This window comes from Muscardinus avellanarius (assembly GCF_963383645.1).
Source record: "Muscardinus avellanarius genome assembly, chromosome: 12".
NCBI lineage: Eukaryota > Metazoa > Chordata > Mammalia > Rodentia > Gliridae > Muscardinus > Muscardinus avellanarius.
The window spans coordinates 31,381,223-31,402,377 of record NC_137798.1 but is presented as its reverse complement, the minus strand read 5'-3'; positions in this window follow the sequence as shown (position 1 = coordinate 31,402,377).

Below are 21,155 nucleotides of genomic sequence, written 5' to 3'. Positions count from 1 at the left end.
CAAGTACTAGGACTGAAGGCATGTACCAACCACACTCAGCTTGTCACCTATTTTAATGCATCTGTGTTGATTTTATTTAAATGTTTGTAGAACTGAAAACTTGAGATGTAGTGCGTTAAAGAATATTTTGAGGCATTAACAAGGTTCCTAGGCTATTCCATTCCAAATATGTGTAATGAAGATAACTAATATTGTTAAGAACATTATTATGTATAATAAAATAGTTTATATCAGGTGTATGTCTACTATCTGCTAGGTAATATAGTAGACAATCACTTCAACTATAAGAAGGGCCCCATTAGTATTCCTACTTGACAGATAAGAAAACTGAAACTGGAAACTGAAACTGGTGGATTAAGTAAAGTGCTTTAGATCCCTAGGTATAAATGGAGAATCTGAAAATAGAATCTAGAACATTCATTCAAGAAATGTCAATGTTGTTTATTCTGAACCCTGCACATTCCTAAGCATGCATAGAATATTGTTTCCTCTGCCTTCTTTGTGCAGCTTCACCAATGAAGAATATTCTGGTAGCTTCTTTCAGTTTTGTGCCTGGCTGCATACATCTAAGGAAAGCAATCATCTGAGCATGGACCACGAATTCTCCAATCCAGAGATTACAAGGGAAATGAAAAAGCAGTCATGTTCTATTCCCCTGCGAGAAGGAGGGGGGAAGAAGAAAAATCTCTAAAACACACAATGTACTTAAACATATCGAAGTCAACCACTAAGCCAAGCAAGGGAAGGAGGGATGGGGAGGGAATACGGTGGGAATTGGGTAGGGGTTAAATCAGTGATGTGCACATGTATGTACACACAAGTTTTTTACCCCAATATGTAGGAATATAATGCACCAATAAAAAATTAAAAAAAAGGAACTGAGCCCTGGCTTCTGTCCAAGGAGATCTTTTAAGGTTCCATAGGCCAGAGCCAATGCTGGAGCCAATTCAGAGGAGAAAGACAAGCTCCATAGGCAGCTCCCTCTGAGCAGCAGGAAGCCTAACTAAAAAGATTATACGCCATAAGATCAAAAAGCACAACTTCTAGGCCGGATACTAAGTGATTCTCTGAGCCTCCAGTCTCTGTAATGTACCAAAAGAATATCACAGCCCCAAAGAATGAATCAATATGGCCTACACATATGCAGTGCGAGAGGAAAATGAGTGTACAGAGGGGGCACTGGTGCCTGTTCCCCACAGGTCATTTTTTTCTTCTGCTGGGCCAGCCTTTCACTCCCACCTCAGGCTGGCAGTCACATGCCGAGTCCAAGCTGGTACTGGCAGCACTGACCACCTCAAAGGAAAAACAGGGCTCCATCTCTCCTCCAGATTAGAACCATGCTAACCTGAGGAACAAAAATGAGCCAATAAAACATATTTATGTTATGATATTTAAGTATACTAAATAAGCAAATAAGAGGGGAGACATCTTTTAATTGCTTCCTTAATCAAATCCCTGAAGTATCATCAGAAGGAAGGAAGCACAGGAAGGAGTATTTGTTCCAAGGATCAAGCTAGGCGGCTGTGGAAATGAGCAGGAAGCAGCCTCTCCCTGGGAAGAAACCAATTGATGATCAGAGCAGAAACTGAACAAAAAAGAGAAAATCCTGCGAACATAAAGGTCAGTATGAAGTTTCCTCCAAACGCTTAGAGTGAAACTACCATTTGACCCAGCCATACCCTTCCTCGGTATTGTTTCAAAAAATTAAGAGCAGGATACTATAGCATATCTATGTTTATAACATCATAATTCACAATAGCTAAATTATGGAACTAACCTAGGCATCTGTTACCAGGTAAATGGATAACAAAAATGTGATACATATAAGTGATGTGTACATTTATACCTCTACCATTTTGTACTCCATTAAGATGCATGATTCCAATGCACCAATACAAATTAAAAAATAAATAAAAACAATGGAATTTTACTCAGCCATAAAGAATAAACTTGTATCCTTTGCAGGAAATGAGTGAAACTAGAGATTATTATGCTGAATGAGATTAGCCAGTCTCAGAAAGTCAAAAGTGGTATGTTTTCTCTCATTATGTGGAAGCTAGAGAAAAAAAAATAGGAAACAAAAGGGAATTTAGATAAATGAAAGACCAGTAGAATAATGTAAGGGGATTAGGTAAGGGAGGTGGAATGGGATAAAATTAATCTTATGAAAGAAGCAGTTAAAAAAATACTATGTTCATAATACCAATCTCACTAATATGAATGGGGAGTAGTGGGGTGAGATATGGTGGAAAGCACACCAAATGCTATTTGAATGTATGTTTATATGACTTTGAACTTCACTATGCTGTATAACTGCAAAACACCAATGAAAATATTTTTGAAAATATTTTTTAAAACTTTTTATTCAAACCTAACATGTATACAAAAATGTACACATTGTAAGTGTAACTGATAGATATTTTATTTTTTATTTATTTTGTATGAATTTATTGGTGCATTCGAGTTTCGCATCATACACATCATGTTAACAGTGACACATGTGCACACAACACTTCCCTGCCTCCCCATCTCCTCCCTTATCCATAGAGTACTGACACTGACGTTGGCATTTTCACATACATACACATAACCAATGGTGATGGTAGTAATTCTTTTAATGAACTTCATGCCTCCCTCTCCCCTTCCCTTACACCAGCTGAAATTAATTTTTAGGAGAGAAAAGCTTGGCTCAGGGACCATTTCCTTCTAGAGTCAGTAAGCTCCTCTTAATGATGTCTAAATGCTGACTCTAGATAAAAGAAACTATCATAGAAAGTTCTAACATGCTTGGAGGACTCAGAGCTATAACTGCTTCTGAATGTACTATGCAATGCCCGGCCCATGGTAATTGCTCAATAATAATTCTATGCGATCTTCCTGTCTCAGCCTCCCAAGCGTGGGGATTACAAGCGTGCGCCACCACGCCAGCCTCAGCTACTTAGTGAGGCTTTCAGCAACTTAGTGAGATCCTGTTTCCAAATAAAATATTATATATTTATTGGTGGTACTGGGGTTCCTGGAAGCCCTTCTACCTCCGGGCTATACTCCCAGACCTATTTTATACTTTTTATTTGGAAACAGGGTCTCTTAAGCCAACGCGCCTGGCTTCGAACCTGCGCGATCCTCCTGTCTCCTCCTCCCAAGCGCGGGTATTACAAGCGTGTGCCACCACGCCCGGCTCCAAATAAAATATTTTTTAAAAAGGTCTGGGAGTATAGCCTGGAGGTAGAAAGCCTCTGGGTTCCACCTCCAGTACTACTACTACTACTACTACTAATAATAATAATAATAACAATTATTATTATTATTGTTGTTGTTGTTATTGTTGTTATTATTATTCTATGGATAGATGGATGGATGGATGGATGGATTTGTGGTTTCTTCAGCAACAATCCATTTTCTGTAATGTATAGCCCTGCTGCCATGGCCACAAAGGACCAGACCATGAGCAAATGACTGACCAAACTGCAGATTATTCTAGGTTTGTGTAGGTATATTTGGAGTCTGGCAGAATAATCTGTCTTGCATTTAGTACTAGTACTAGAGGGTGAAGGAAAGATTCAATAGAAGGAGAAAGGTATGAGGAGAAAGAGAAGAGAGCAGAAGCAAATAGGGCATAGAAACTCACGGGGAAACAGACATATGGGAGAAGGTTCCAGATTTGAAGAATAAGGTGAGTGCTGAGTGAACACAGAAGCAGGAGCTCGGATACTTGCTGCCAGGGGGCGGTACCTTGGCGGCTCTGTATGCCCCTTGTCCTGATGGCTTTCTGGTTACCCAAGAAGTCTAATGGAGAAATTATCATTGAATCCTGAACCCAAAAGTTATTAGACTTACCTTCCTTACTTCCTTAAAATAAAAGCATATAAACTACCATTCCCTGAGAGTATATCCAGAAACATGAAAGACTTACAAAAGAGAACTTTTATAACATAGTGATGCCACAAGACAAAACTCTCTTGGAAAATCCACAAAGCCTATTAGTTAACACTTCCATTATTGATGCCTGGGGAATTCAATAAAGAAGAAGTCCAGAAGTCTGTATGGTAATGCAAATTAGTATTCATTTTAGATAGGATTTCTCTTTTATACTCTCCTTTGAAGGATGTTTCATGACATGAAGCATTTGTCCTTCTAAAAATACCTGAATTCCTCTGTTAAGTTTCTTGTTAAAAATGCAACTTTTCTATTTGAAAATAATGTGCCAAATAACCCCTTACGGGATTCAGCTTAAAGTTTGAAGAATTCCTAGTTTGTCCTATGGACCTCAATATCATGAACCACAAGTTGCAAATTTAATAGGTCATTTTATATCAAAAGGTCAATTATGAAGTGCCTAGAATTTTTCAATTAAAATAATATATTCTTTGGGTTCTGGTATGTTGCAGACAGTGTTGACTTTTTTTGTATTGTGGGTTTTGATTCTCCTCCCAAAATTGGTTTTATTTGATGTACCCAAGTCTTAAGTTTCCCAATAAAGAATAAAATCTCCATAAAAATAATGCATGCTTACTGTAAAGATTTTTTTAAAAATTCAGACATTCAAAAAAGACAAGGAAAAACAAAATATCAGCAGTTTTAACTGTGCTGTAGTTATATATTGTGTTTTCTCTCATTCTTTTTTGAATATAGGCATTATACATACTACTTTGTACCTGCTTTCTTTGCTTTATATCTTTAACATTTCTCCATGTCACTAAATATTTGCTGTATCTTCAACAGGTGTATATCATTATAAAAAGAACTCTTACAAAGATTAACCAATACCTCTGTCCAAATGTTAAACTGTTTTCTATTCATCTGTCCTAGAAACAATCTGCAGAGCAACTATGAACATAATCTTGGTCCATCTACTGGATTATTTCTTTATCAAAGACTCTCCAGTGGAATTTCTAGGGGGAAAAAGCATTCAAACTTTGAAAATTTTTGAGATGAGCTGGATGTGATTGCAAAAACCTATACTCCCAGCCAGGGATGGTGGAACACTTGTAATTCCAGCATTTTGGAATCTGAGACAGGAGGATCGAAGGTTCATGGACAGTCTCAGCTACTTAGTGAGGCCCTTTGCAACTCAGTGACAACCTGTTTCAAAATAAAGAATAAAAAATAGGGCAGGGTATATAGCTCGGAGGTAGAATGCCCCTGGGTTCCATCCCCAGTACTTAAAAAAAAAAAAAAACTTGTAATCTCAGTACTGGGAGGCTAAAAAAGAAGATTGCAGGTTTGAGGATAGCCTCAGCAAGCTCAAGAGACCCTGTTTCAAAATAAAAAAATAAAAAGAATTGCGGATGCAGTTCAGAGGTAGAATGCCCCTGAACTCAGTCCTCAAGATAAAAAAATATATATCACTTATGAAGTTTTTGAAAAGAATCAGTGCCTGGTTCCCATCCAGTAAAATTACTCATAATCTCAGGAGTTGGGCTTACACATTTACCTGAAAGAAACTACAAATTCAAAAGGAAATACAGTCATAGAAAAATATTCTTGATTTCAGGGTGATAAATCACCGTAGGCAGGGGAATCCATACAGAATTCTGGGCAACAGTATTTTGCTAGAGCCCTTACCCCTGGCTCTAGTGCATAAGTGCCCAAGTACAATAATCATTGTAACAAGAATTTGAGAATTTTCTTCAAATAACCTCAACTAAATCAAATTTACTCATCAATAACATGTAGGTATTAAGCATAAACTCTTACCCATCTTTTTTTCTCATGTCTTACTCCCTTTTGAGACCTTAGCCCCCATGCCACATCTTTGGGAAGGCTTTCCAGACACCCTGGCCACATGACACCCCTCTCTCATTCCCTGGGCACATCAACTGGAGGCATTTACTACAGAGGTGAGTTTTTCAATGAAGTTTTGATTTACTCACGGAGGCTTTCCTTGGGAGTAAGAACAGTTGGAGAAGGTTCATCAATAGTGAGATTTGATGTTAGAAAATGGAGGGTTAGAATTAGCAGGACGGAAGAATGGGGATCTGCAAACCAGAGTGATTACACCTCATCTGCTTCCAGATACTTGAAAATATGCTAAAAGCTAAACCATTTACATACTACATTGTGTATAAGTTTACTATCCCAAACATTAAATACCAGAAATAATCTCCCTTTCAAAAGGACAAAGGTGAGCCGGGAGTGGTGGCGCACACTTGTAATCCCAGCGCTTGGGAGGCAGAGACAGGAGGATGGCGCAGGTTCGAAGCCAGCCACGCTGGCTTAAGAGATCCTGTTTCCAAATTAAAAAAAAAAAAAGTATAAATAGGTCTGGGAGTGTAGCCCGGAGGCAGAAGGGCTTTCAGGAACCCCAGTACCACCAGAGGGGGGGGGGAAGGGGAGGGGGGGAAGGGAGAGGGGAGAGAGGAGAGAAGAAGAGAGGAGAAGAGAGAAAAGACAGACCCTGTTTCCAAATAAAACTATAAAAATAGGTCTGGAAGTGAAGCCCGGAGGTAGAAGGGCTTCCAGGAACCCCAGTACCACAAAAAAAAAAAAAAAGACAAAGGTGCCACTGGAGGTGGTGGTGGTGGTTACTCATTTAATACATATAGAGCTGGAGGTTTATAGCTTAGTCTGAATAAGGTCTAGTGTGCTTTTCTGTGAAGAATTCCAGTGAGAAAGATCCCTGCTCTGAGGTGCTAGTCCCTGATGAGATGTCAAACCTCTCCTCATGCCCTCTACCTTCATTCATTTTTTTTTTCACTTTTTCATTAAAGGTTCACAAGACAAAGCTAACAAGACAGCCCTCTGAAAATTAGCAAAGGGTCAAGTTATACAATCACAGAATATTCCAGACATTAATTCCTTCTGTATTGTTATCTCACTCTATTGATTTCCCCATCTATGATTGTGTAGAGAAAAAAGAACAGAATTTCACCTTCAGGACTTCTTTTTCCTAAAGACAAGACTTCTAGAGGTGTACTGATTTTTTTTTAATTAATTTATTTTTTTTATTTTTTGTGAGTCTGGGGATGGAACCCAGGGGCATTTGACCTCCGAGCTACACCCCCTGCCCTATTTTTTATTCTTTATTTTGAAACCGGGTCTCACTGAGTTGCAGAGGGCCTCACTAAGTAGTTGAGACTGGCCACAAAACCATGATCTTCTGGTCTCAGCCTCCCAAATGCTGGGATTACAAGTGTGTGCCACCATGCCCGGCTTCTACTGATTTTTAAATGGAAAGCCATGAAACCTGAGTTTAAAGTCAGGTAATGGACTTTTGTTCAATTTTATTGCCTAACATATCTGGCTACCTTTCATCTAAATTATCCTTCCCATTAATCTTTAGTGACTGGAAAATACTATCACTCAAAGATATGGTCTATGGAGTTAATTTTGGAAAGAAAAGGCTAATAAAAAAGATCTATTAACTAGAAAAAAAAACTCATGGACAGGACATGAGGTTTGCAAAGAAGAAATAAAAAGGAACAGATATATTGGGGCCTTTAAAAAACATTATAAATATTCATAGAAATAACACCCAGAATAGTAATAACTGACTTTGAGTACTTGCTGTGGCCCCTACACCTTTTGTGTGCATAATTTTATTGCATAGTCACAACAAATCTGTAGGGATATTACTATTCCTAAGTTAGAGAAGAATTGGAGGCACAGAAGAATTAAGTAATTTTCCCAAAGTCATTCAACTAGAAAAGAGCTCCACAGAGGTTCATACCGAGGTCTCATTGGCTCCAAAGCCTGCAATGTTCATCATCATGTTAGCCTGCTTCCTACGCTACCTAAACGTCAATATTCATTTCAATAGTCACAGATATATAGAGGCACTTACATTTATATTCCGCTTGTGTCTTTTCATAATATCTAATCCACAAACTACCCTGAATAACTAAGCCAGAAAAATTTCAAAATACACACATTACAAATTTGGAAAACTATATGCATTCATTAATTCAACAAATGTGTTTATAAAGCACATACTTTTTGTTTGAACCAAGAAATATTCTAAGATCTGATGGTACGGAAGTTGGAAAAGACTTCTGCTTTCTTAGAGCTCAAGTTCTTATAGGGGAGGCTGACAATAAACAATGTGTGGAAAAAAGTGGCAAGACCATGAGCAATAAAAATGAATAAAGTGGCTGAGAGAACAGTTATTTGTCTAATTACACCGACATTTGAATGCTTTATAACCATGCCTGGGACTGAACTCTTGACTTCCTTTCACACTTTTTCTTCATCTCAGCAACCAGCAAAAGAGCTTGGCATCCCCTTTGACATCTGTCTTTCTAAATTGTATACCCAGTCCATTGACCCCTCCTGTCAGTCCCCCAATTGAAGTGTTTTCAGAATCCAGACCCTTCTCTCCACCACTTCTGCTACCATCCAGTCAAGACCATCTCAATAGCTCATGATGGCCCACTGCTCCTCCTTATCTTGCCCCTGCTTCTCACTTGCAGCCAGGGTGATCCTGTTAAACACAGGTCTCTGCTCGGCTAGCCCCCTGGCAGCTCACCCTCTCACCTCCAATGTCACCTTCTTGATGAGGCCTGACTTGCCACATTTATCCTGCTCTATTTTCTCCATAGTACTTAACATTTCCTAAAATACTGCATAGTATACTTATTCACAGTATTGTTGTTTTTAGTATCACTCCACAGAATGCAAGTTCACCAGGGCTGGATTTTTATCTATTAACTGATATACTTCCAGTGCCTAGAATTGTTCCTAGCAGTTTCTCTGTATTTTCTGAATAAATGAATATATGTTAGAAAAAAATTTCCTGTGCGTCAAATTGGACATGGCTTTAGAAAAGATCAGTAGAGGCCAGGTATGGTGGTAACCCCAATACTTGGGAAGCTAAGATAGAAGGATCAATTGCAGGTTCAAAGCCAGTCTCAGCAATTTAGTTAGAAAGACCCTGTTTTCAAATTTAAAAAAAATAAGATAAAATAGGGCTAGGGATGTAGCTCAGAGGTAGAATGCCCATGAGTTCAATCCCCAGCACCACATACACACAAAAAGAAAACAAGAAAGAAAAGATCAGTCAACTGGATATGTGTGCTGAAGCATACAAAGTAAAGGGATTAGAAATTACGGAGGAAAAATAATAAAACAGTAAGTAGTCTGTGGAAGACATTGTATGAACACAAGAGGAGTCCAAAAAGGCAAAAGGCAGTAAAAAGAAAATTAAAAAGAAGTAAATGCATTGTTTGAGGAATATCCTAAATTTTTTCAAAACTGAGGAGAAACATTAATCCATAGATTTAAAAAGCATCATGAAATTCAAGCACTATTCATTTTTATATATGTCATATTAGACATATTATGTGTGTCATATTAGATGAACACAAGAACATTCTACCTCTGAGCTACACCTCAACCCTTATATTTACTTTTTTCTTTTTTTTGAAACAGGTCCTCACTAAGTTGCTGAGGCTGGTCTCTAGCCTGCAATCCTCCCATCTCATATTCTCTAGTGCTGGAATTACAAACATGCACCACCATGCCCAGATCAAGCACTGTTATTTTTTTAAACTACACTTAGGCACATTGCAGGGGAACAAAATCAGAAAAATCTTTAGTCATTCTATGCACTTCTGTCTTGAAAGGAAAGTTGCTAAGCATCAGTTACCTTGATCTATTTTGCAGCCCTTTGTTTTGATTTCTTGTTTGCTGAAACCCACAGACAGGATTTGGGCACAAGGTTAAGAGTAAAATCCTATACGTCCTCAAAGAATAGAGCCTGATTTCCCCCCATATTGGCTTTTGAGCAACATTTCTTCTATTTTTAATACAAAATGGAAACAACTATTTTGGGGGGTTAATATAATTTATTTAGAAAGTTTTGCTTATGGGTGTGGTGATGCAGGTTTGTAATCCCTGCATTTGGGAGGTTGAGACAGGAGGATCATGGTTCTCAGACAGCCTCAGCTATAGGTGAGGCCCTTTGCAACTCAGTGAGACCCTGTTTAAAAATGAAGAATCAAAATTAAGGCTGGGGGTATAGCTTGGAGGTCAAATGCCTCTGGGTTCCATTACCAGTACCACACACACAAAAAAAGATTTGCTAGCCTATATTGAAGGATAATAGCCCATAAACCCTGTTAATCTTCCTTTATGAAATTCTGTGAAGGCACAGATGCCCATATAGCTTAGATTATCATTATTAGGTTATGCTGAGCCAAGCAACAGGGACAATTTCAGTGCACCCAAATACCCAGGTTATCTCTAACCACAGTAACAAAAAAATAGAGAACACACTTGAAAGAAAGATTCCAAGTAGTTTGGTCTGTCATACAGGTAATAATCTTAAATGTATCCTTCCATACACAAATAAAGTTCAAAATTTTGCATATTTCCTACAGTAGCTTAGAGACATTTTCTCAGATGTCTAAAATAAACAATCAGTTCTAATAACCATTAGATATTTTTAAAATGAAAATGAGACACTCTGCCATATGACTGAATTGAATTTAGTGTCAACCAATATTTAAGTCTAATTATTTGGAGATGAGAAACTAAAATAAACACAAATAGTATGTGTGAAAGAAGTCTGATAGTCCAATCTTGAAAAAAGTAATTCAAAATGCTGACTTCAGGAGTTCTGATAAGTTAACCAAATTAGCAATTCTCTAGTGGCAGTGGTTACAGTCTCTCTTTAATGCCTGTCACCCTTTTCTTATAGATTCAAAACAACATGGTGGTAAGAATGCCACAGTCATTTGATAGTTGTCAGAAGTCATTTTGAAGACTTTCATCTGGCTCTAGGAAAGTCATCTTAAAATGGAACTAAAGAGAGCATTCAGGAATTAATGACAAAATTGCTTTATACTTCAGAAACAGCATTATGGAAACATGTAAAATTTTTCTTCAAATGACAAAACTGTCATCTTAACCAAATCAATGTGGCATATTAGAGAGTGAGACAAAATGCAGAAAAAAGGAGAATGGAAAAGTTATTCAAGGTCATTTTAGCATCAAGGCTGAGAAGATAACTAAATGGATTACAGCCAGGTAGACAGAGTCAAACAGAAACTGCGTTTATGTGGAGATGATGGTCTTGAGAGAACCCCACCAGATCTCAGACTACCTGCACCAAATCCCAGGTATTACCTTGGGATGTAAATCAGAGAGAACATGTCACTCTCTGTGCAGATTAGAGGGTTAGAAAACAAGTGCCAAAATGTGGGAGGATTTCGGCAGCGTCCCAAGAATATTACCTGAAATAATGATAAGCCACAAGGCATTATCATTCTCTTTGATAATATATGTATACTAATTGGCTATTTCCATGCTATATGCCAGACACTGTGCATGCAGTATCTCACTTAATTCTATTAACAGATTAAAAGATAGATACTATTATTATCCTATGTTTGTAGATCAGAAACCTAAAGTTGATTTACTTGCTCAAAAATTATAGTTAACCTGCAAAATGACTTATCCGAATTCTACAACATGTACTTTTAACCACCAAGTGGACTACTTCCCATCAGATTTCAAGTACTGGGAAAGCACCTATGTTCTCAACTACTGTGTTGTATTGATGTGCTCCAGCACTTCCTATAAAAATTTGGTGCAGTAGCCAGGCATGATGGCACATGTTTGTAATCTCAGTAATTGGAAGGCTGACAGGAGGATTGCAGGTTCACAGCCAGACTCAGCTACTTAGAGATTGGAGGTAAAAATGCCCCTGGGTTCCATCCTGGTACCCAAAAAAACCAAAATGGTGCAATAAGACATCCACAGTGAAATACCTCTCCCACCACAACACAGTTTTCCTTGCATAACAAACAAAGATTCTGGGCCAAAATGCATAATTTAGAACAAGAAATAATTAACAGATATTCTACATCTTAGGAATGCCTTGGCTAAATTGAGACTGTAAAGGTACAGTGTAGAGAAGAATCTTCAAAAGGAGATGGTAGAGAAATCAGGCTATGAAACTTTCCCTGAAATAGAGGAGGAAAGAGGTTTTCTGCCCCCTCATTTCTAGCCTAATGAAGATGAAAGAACTTTAACCAGCTACTCTGAGAGCCTGATGTAACTTCCCTGCAGTTGGGGGACACTAAAGACAGGGCTCCACGTGCTAGTAAGTACAATAACACCAGCACTGAAGTCAGTTATGCACGGGCCGGTCCATGGACTAAACGTGGACCACAGAATTGGTCTGGCCCAAGTAGACACCTGGCAAGGGAAAGGGACTTTACTACCAAGAGCCCATGTGAGTGGGCTCCAGAGAAGCAAAGGGTGGAGAGATGGCCAGACAAATAAAAGGCCTCATCCAAGTTGTGGGAGCTGGGATAGTGGAGCCCAGAAGGAACCCCAGGAAAGCAATAAAATACATCCAAAAGGAAAGCATTGATCTGAAACCTCAGCCAGGCCAGAAAATACAAAGCCAGGAAGGGAAACCATAAGCTAAGACAGTAGGAACTTTCCCATGTTATTTCTAACCTCTTTTTCCCTCTTGCTTCCCAATCTTGGTAGTATTTAAAGAATAGCCAGAAAGCAAAGGTAAGAGACAAAGACAAGTAGACTGGTGCCCCCAGGTGGACCATCTGCCAAAGCAGGCCTTCAACTTTAACTGAGGACCACCACGCCGGGCGTGGTGGCGCACGCTTGTAATCCCCGCACTTGGGAGGCTGAGACAGGAGGATCGCACAGGTTCGAAGCCAGCCTCAGTTACTTAGTGAGGCTCTCAGCAACTTAGTGAGACCCTGTTTCCAAATAAAATATAAAATAGGTGTGGGAGTGTAACCTGGAGGTAGAAAAGCCTCCGGGTTCCATCCCCAATACCACAAAAAACAAACAAACAAACAACAACAACAACAACAACAACAACAAAAACTGAGGACCACCGTGGGGAAGCCTTTCCTTTGAATGAATAAGTGTTGAAGTGGGCCCAAAACAGTCTTTATCATTTTTAGACTGAAAACATCTGGTATCTAAGAGTAAGGAGAAAAGTAATCCAGTGGTGGAAAAATATGCTATCCTGATGAATAAATATTTAAGAAACAATTGAAGACAATAGTATGTTTGTTCATTTCTTATAAATTTTCTTTCTGCAGTGGCTTTTATACTATCAGTGCCTTCAGTGAAGTGCACTGGGAATGAATGGCACAAGTGTATGTTCAAGGATCTGGGCTCTGTAATACATATAAAGATGTGAACACACGTGCAAAAGCCGACCTTCTAGGGGCAAAAGGAAAGAATGATTGTCAAAAAAAAATTATTATAACAATCAGCACTTGTCCCCAACCCCCCAAAGCATTTCTAAAAGTTTCCCAACAAAAAATAGAATTATAAAATGTAACACTCACTGATGGATTACCATATGCAAGACATTATGTTAATTGCTTCACATGACTTATCTCTTTATTCTTGAAAGAGTGTTATAAGATAGATAGGTATGAATGATTTTTGTTTGCTTAGGGAAAAGACAGAAAAAAAATAAAATTGACTTTATAAAAAGTAAAAAGACTAAATTTTGCCTAGGAAAATTGGGCATAGCATTAGAAAGTATGTGAATTTAAATTTTTTTTTTTATTTCTGATTATAGAAGTGATGTACAACTATTGTACAATTGAAACTGTAGAAAACTATGAAAGGAAATGTTCACTTAATTATTTATTTTGGTGGTACTGGAGGTGGAACCCAAGGGCTTTTCTATGTAGCTCCAGGCTATACTCCCAGACCTATTTTATACTTTATTTGGAAACAGGGTCTCACTAAGTTGCCGAGAGCCTCACTAAGTAGCTGAGGCTGGCTTCGAACCTGAGTGATCCTCCTGTCTCAGCCTCCTAAGTGCTGGGATTACAAATGTGTGCCACCACGCCCAGCTAATTTTTTCTTTTTACTTATATAGAAACATGAAACATATTTGCTGGAAAAAAATGTTTCTCAATTAATAATTTATAAGGATTAATTTCATAATTATTTTCAAAATTATGATTTTAATAAATAGTAGTCTTAGCCTATTGGTGAACAATTTAATTTAAAATCCTTTGTTAATTTAACAAGCTGTTTTTGCACTATTATAAAATAGTGGAAGGTAAAAATCCTTAAACCAAAGTCTGCATAACGTTCTCATAGAAAAGTTCCATCAATCAGCTTAGTCCAGGTGATGCCACAAATAACAAAATGTAAAATAAAATTCAGCGGCTTACAAAGCCATGAACATGGGAGTTTTGTTTGTTTCCTTGCTCATCCTACACATCCATAGTTTATAGTGTTTCAGATGCAGTCCTGCTCTATTTCCAGAACCAAGGCTGGAGAAGAAACCCTATCAGGGTCATTACCATTTTCACAGAAGAGGGAAAGGAAACAGGGCTTAATGGCCCTTAAAGCTCCTGCTAGGAAAATGGCATGCACCAGTCTCATCCATGTCTTAATGTCCACAGCAAGTCACACAGAAAAGCTTGTTATCAATTTTCTGTCAGGGACAAGACCTCTGAGGATAGTTCTAGATGAAAAGCCAACATTGAATTTAATAATAACACAACATACTGCAAAAGGTAATCATTGATTTAGGTATAAAAGTGAAAGGGAGTTTGAGTTTTTTAGGTAGAGTAACACGAAATGAAAAAGAACATTCCTGAGAATGGTAGTACCACTTGTGAAGGCACTGAGTCGTGAAAGAACGCCTGATCTCTGAGAAACAGCACACCCCAGCGTGGCTGGATGTGTGGGTGGTAGAAGTTACTGAGGTGTACAGAGGAGAAATGAGATCTAATAGAGATCGTATGGCATCACATCAGTCAGGGACCCTCAGCCTGATTAAATGTCATTGAAGAGAGTTAAATAAAAAGAATTGTTTGCAAATGTGTGAGCAATTTTTAAGGAAATAAAAATGGATAGCGAAGTAACCTGGGAGATCCTACCATCCAGCCTAAGGAGGCAGGGAAGCGTAACTTGAAGCAGCCAAAGGGACTCCACCTATGATAGAATATCACCGATCAGAGTGATACCTTTATAAGAGGACCAACTTTAAGAAAGTCACCAGGCAACAGAAGCTGTGATCTTTGGGAGAGCACTACGGGCAACCTGAGAGAGAGGAGAGGGAATGGGATAAGAGTCTGTCCTCACTATCCGCCTATGACCCAATCTTTTGCTAGGGCTCCCTGTGGGAACCAGGGGACTGGAGGTCCTAGAGGTACCGTCCATGGAGGTCAGTATCCTGGGCCGAGAGCATGATGGAACTGTAACAGGAAGAGAAGTGGTTTTGAAAAGGGAAATGAAAAGTACATCTTAGAGCTGCTCTAGAATGAGCAACTCACCTGAAGCTGAATTAAGACATTAGCTGCTAAAATGAGTGATAAGGAAGAAATCTGAAGAAATATTACAAGCCGGGCGTGGTGGCACACACTTGGAATCCCAGCATCTGGGAGGCTGAGGCAGGAGGATTCAGGTTTGCGTACAGCCTCAGCTACCTAGTGAGGCTCTCTGCAACTCAGTGAGAATCTGTTATAAGTAAAGAATAAAAAATAAGGCTGAGAGTGTAGCTCAGAGGTAGAAATCCTCTAGGTTCCATCCCCAGTACAGAAAAAAATATATTGCAGAGAGCAAAACTTAGTAACCAACTGATGCTGAAGGCAGTAAGCAAGTAGGTAATGCAGGAGGACGGCAAATTGTAAATGGAAACGCAAAAGGATGGAGATAAAGTTAAGTGAGTCATGCTGAAGGAACTATCGAACTCAATATAGAAATGTCTAGAAACACAAGTCTGGCATTGGGAAGGGAAAGGAAGATAGATTCTAATTAAATGTTATTGAGAGTTGATTATCATATGGATAAAATTTTTCAAACAGAACACATGAAATAAAAAATGTAGATAAAAATCATTGGGATGGAAATACACAGAACCTAAACTCCATAGAGATTCAAGAAAAATATATGTGTCATGAATACAAAAAGAAAAAAAATCCATGTGTAACACTGACTATAGTTCAAATTTCACTAAGTTTTATGTTCATATAGATACATTCTACATGGTGCAAGAAAGTCCAAGCTATAAACCTGGTTTAAAGAGAGTGAGAGAAATGAGTGTGTTGGTGCAAATACATAATCTCAGTAACTGGGAGCCTGAGACAGGAGGATCTCAAGTTTGAGGTCAGCTTTAACAACTTAGTGAGACTATGCAAACTTACAAAGGGATGGGAATGTAGCTCAGAGTTAGAATATCTCTAGGTTCCATCTCTCCTACAACAACAACAAAAAAAAATGTTAAAAAGTAATAAAAATAAAAATAAAGTGTGAGTGCCCCAGCATTTGGTAGGAGCCACTGTGGTCTGCAAAATACATATATTGAAATCCTACCCCTCAAGGTGATGGTATTAGAAGGTGGGCCTATAAATGCAATTAGTGTTTTATAAAGGAGACTCCAAATCTTGCTAGTTCCTGCCACCATGGGAGAACACAGAGAAGTGCTGTCTACGAGGAGTGTGCCCCACCAGAATACAAATCTTTCTAGTCTTGATCTTGGATTGCCAAGCTTTCAGAACTATGAGAAATACATTTCTGTTGTTTATAATTTACCCAGTTCAAAGTATTTTGTTATAGTCACCCCAATAGACTAAAACAAAAGCCAACTCGTGTCGTGCCATGAGGATAGTGAACCTAATATGAATGGAATGCTTTTCTCCAGAATTTGCATGTTGAATTACTAATTACCTAAGGTAATGGTATTTGAATATAGTGAGAAGGTACCTCCCCTGCAAACCAGAAGAAGCCTCATCAGACGTTGCACCTTCTTGCACCTTGATCTTAGACTTCTAGCTCCAGAACTGTAAGAAATAGGTGTCTGTTATATAAGCCACCCAGTGTATTTTGTTTTAGCAGCCCAAATGAATACACCATAATTCTAGGTTATGTAAACTAGCCACAATTTATTTTTTAAGGACAGTCAATAGAATATAGTGAACGAAGATGAGACAAAGAAAAAAGGAAACAAGTAACTAGCAGAAAAAAATAGAGACAGATTTTTAGATATAGGAATTGTCAGCAAGAGATTATAAAACAACTCTGTTTACTATGATTAAATAATTCAAAGACAAGCCAACATGCTTAGAAGTAAAAGCAAAACAAAAGGTCATTTTTGACTTGAGGCTGGCCTCCAGTGGCATACTTTGCAGGTCCTGAGTGATCAGCACTCATGCAGAGCCACCCTGTCGGACACAAAGCCTCTCTAGGCACTTGGCGTTGCTGGGGGCTCAAATTTGCTAATCTAACAGGAATGCATTAAAAATACATCTCCAGCAAGTCATATCACAGAAATTCTTATGTTCTCTGACATAAGAATATGTCTACAGCCCCCTATTGAGGGAAATAGCATCTAACAGATTGAACAATTCAGCATCCCAAGTTGCATACTGTCTCTGAGTACAGATAGGGAAATTGTTGATGGACAGCTGCCCAACTCAAGAATAATTTAGGCCTAACTCAAAGCAAACATAGACTGAAGAATAAATAACTCCCAATTTCCCTTAAGGTTGACATGGCTGCCTTGATTTAGATAAGAGAAAAATACCAGCAGTTTCTCTGCATGCAACCCATTGTCTATTCAAATAATGGAAATTCTTTCTTTTTATCATTATATTAATAAAAATAAACATTCAATATCTATTTAAAGAGATGGTGAATATTTTACCATTTTTCAAGTTGTATAGGAAGCACACACAGTCTTAGCACATGTCAGGCACTCAGTATTTACCAAATAAATAAATGAAACCTTTAAAAGAAAGTTAAGAGATTGTGTGTCACACATCATTTTAAATCAGCTAGCTTCCCCTAAACATTTTGTGTTTAATTTTTGTCTGAAACTTTAACTGATGACATAGTTAATATTTTGTCAATAACTGAAGCCTTATAAGCCAGACATAGTGGTGCACACTTCTAATCCCAACATTTGGGAGGCTGAGACAGGAGGATTTGGGTTCATGGACAGCCTCAGCTACTTAGTGAGGCCCTTTGCAACTCTGTAAGACCTTGTTTCAAAATAAAGAGTAAGGGTGTAGCTTGAAGGTAGAATGCCCCTGAATTCCATCCCCAATACTATAATAATAATAATAATAATAATAATAATAATAATAACAACAACAACAACAACAACAACAACAACAACAACCTTGATAATTTGAAGCATACAGAGAGACCTACATAGGACACAAATGGGGACACTATTTTGGTCCTGTGTATCATCTACATTTATGTGATTGCATATACAAAAATCTACTAGGAAACAGAACATCAGAAATCTACCTTTCAGAAAAATCTCAGCAAAGATCATGGGGAAGCCTTTTGTCCTCCCCCACATGAAATGCTCCATCTGGGACCCAACATGAAGGTGAGGAATCTAAAGGAAGAACTGATTTAAATGTTGCAGAAAATAGACAAGAGTTTGTCTTCTGATTTTTTCTTTTGATACAAAGTACACAAAGTGAAGCATATGTGGAGAGCCCACTTTGTCTTTTCTTTTTATTGTTCAATAATGCTAAATTATAAGAAAATCTAAAGTACCTGGCAAAATAGTAAATATGAATTCCCTCCATAAAAGATTCAGTTAGTAAGGGTTTTACAAGTATGAGCAATTCTCTTAGATGGCAAATAGTTTATGTAAAGAATGGGAAAGAGGCATAGCAGAAGTTTTGCTCAAAAAGGAATATTTCTACAAGCATCCAACCATCCCTAGGGATCCTGTCAGGTGCCAACCACGTAAACACAGACAAAAAAAATTAGAAAATCTTAAGGAGCCAGGCATGGTGGCGCATGCTTGTAATCCCCGCACTTGGGAGGCGGAGACAGGAGGATCGTGCAGGTTCGAAGCCAGCCATGCTGGCTTAAGAGACCCTGTTTCCAAATCAAAAAAGTATAAAAAATAGGTCTGGGAGTGTAGCCCAGAAGTAGAAGGGTTTCCAGGAACCCCAGTACCACCACCACACACAAAAAAATCTTACTCAAGTAATATTAAAAGAGCAGGTAGGACGCAAGGCATTTGTCTCCCTTCTCTCAAGGAGAAATCCTAAACTAATAGTATACTAAAACTAATTCTATACTAAACTAATAATATACTAAAACTGCATTTTCTCAGCTAGGAACAACTATAATCCCAGTACTTGAGAGGCTGAGACAGGAGAATCACAAGTTTGAAGTCAGAGTGTGGTAAATAAGTGAGACCTTGTTTCAAAATAAAAATAAATAAAATAGGGCTTGGCATGTATCTCAGAGGTAGAAACACCTTAGGTTCAATTCCTAGTACCACACACATACAAATAACTATACCTTCCATGAGGGTGAGAAGGTATAAAGAAATAGCTAAATTAAAGTGAAAACTGAGATGCATTTAAGAAAATGTGAAATGAGATGCAGTGGTGTCAGAACTATAATGAGATAAAAGTAAGGGGAATGCTATACCCTTACCTAACCCTATAGAGAAACAAAAAGTTTTAAATAAAGCATTGGCAGAAGGCATTTAAAAAGCACAAGACACATATATGAAAATATGCATACTCTTGTAGATAAATGCTCAGTGATTTAGAAGACATGTCGATGAGATGCGCTTATTTACAGGCCTTAATGACTGTGTACACCTACAAGCCCAACCCTATGGAGTACTCCATGATTTGAGGACAGTTGAAAACAGTGGCAGTCACCTACATAATTAAAGTAATGCAAAATAACATTTTTGAAAAATGGCTGAAGAAACCAGATTGTTTATGATTTCTCTGCCTAGCAAGGGTTATTATTTAATTAGGAAGCAGTAGAATCCAAAATCCTCTGAAATGAAAGCAAAAAATGGCTTCAGTCACATTTTGAAGGTGTCAATATTTACCCTACACTGAATGTCCCTGTAGGGGATCACATAATGAATTGCTAAACTGGAGGGAAAAAAATAGAAATTCTATGCAAATTTTCCAAATTACAATAAAAGCTCTCAAGTTTAGCAGAATAAAAGTAACTGGTTATCTCCTTTACCAGGACTGGAAAAAAAAACAAAAAAAACAAAAACACGAGAACATAGCACGCCATTACTGGCTTGGACTTTCATTCATTATACTTTGTTGCCCAGCGTGCCATGGGAAATCTTGTAAGAATCTTGTTTTCTCTATGATGCTGCCCTTTGTCTCTGCTTCTCTGAATATTTATGACCTTTTCATTGTTTTCCTAGGATCCCCTCTGAAAGCACTTCTTGAAATAATAAATTTCAAAATCTATTACCATCTATCTGTAAAAGACACCCTCTTTCTCCAATTTACATCTGTGAAATTTCAAAAGGTACCCCCACCTCCCTAGCTTTTGAGAATTAAAAATAATATTTAGTGCTTTTTGTTATTTCCTCAGTCGCCTTGCTCATTAAGTTATATTTTCAGTAAATCACCTTCTAAGTACTTATTAAGAAAAATCAAATTTTAAAGTCTCTCTTCAAAGACTATTCCTCTAATTCTCCCTCATTTACCCCTGTCATTCTCTTTCCCTAGTCTGAAGCTTCTAACACAAGATGAATCTCTGTCCATTTCCTATGGGTCTGAAAAATAATGAGATGGAAAAAAAATGCAGATGTTTATTCTTATGGCTTTTTTTCTGGTGGGTGTTTTCTGTTATTCTATAGGTTGAGAGAATATTTGTGGTGTTGTAGTTTCTTCCTAGAGAAAAACACGTCCAGAGGAGGCCTGACAGGAGTCAAAAAAGTTAATTACCCTTATTCATCTTTTCATCTCCAGAACCTACATATATATTTCTTAATAAAAATACTTATTGCCGGGCGTGGTGGCGCACGCTTGTAATCCCCGCGCTTGGGAGGCGGAGACAGGAGGATCGCGCAGGTTCGAAGCCAGCCGTGTGCTGGTTTAGGAGATCCTGTTTCCAAAATGAAAATGTAAAAATAGGTCTGGGAGTGTAGCCCCGAGGTAGAAGGGCTTCCAGGAACCCCAGTACCACCAAAAAAAAATAAAAAATAAAAATAAAAAATAAAAATACTTATCACCCATATTGAAGAATTATTTGTGCTAGGTATTTATAAAAACTTTATATTCATCATATTTTAATATTCATAATGGCTTTATGGGTAAAACAAGGGCTGGCATTTATCAAGCCATTTATATATGGCAGATACTAACTGGTTTGCATATGCTATCTCATTTAATTAATAAAACAAATTTGTGGAATTGCATTTTTACTAGTCTTATCTTAAGGATAAGGATATTGAAGTG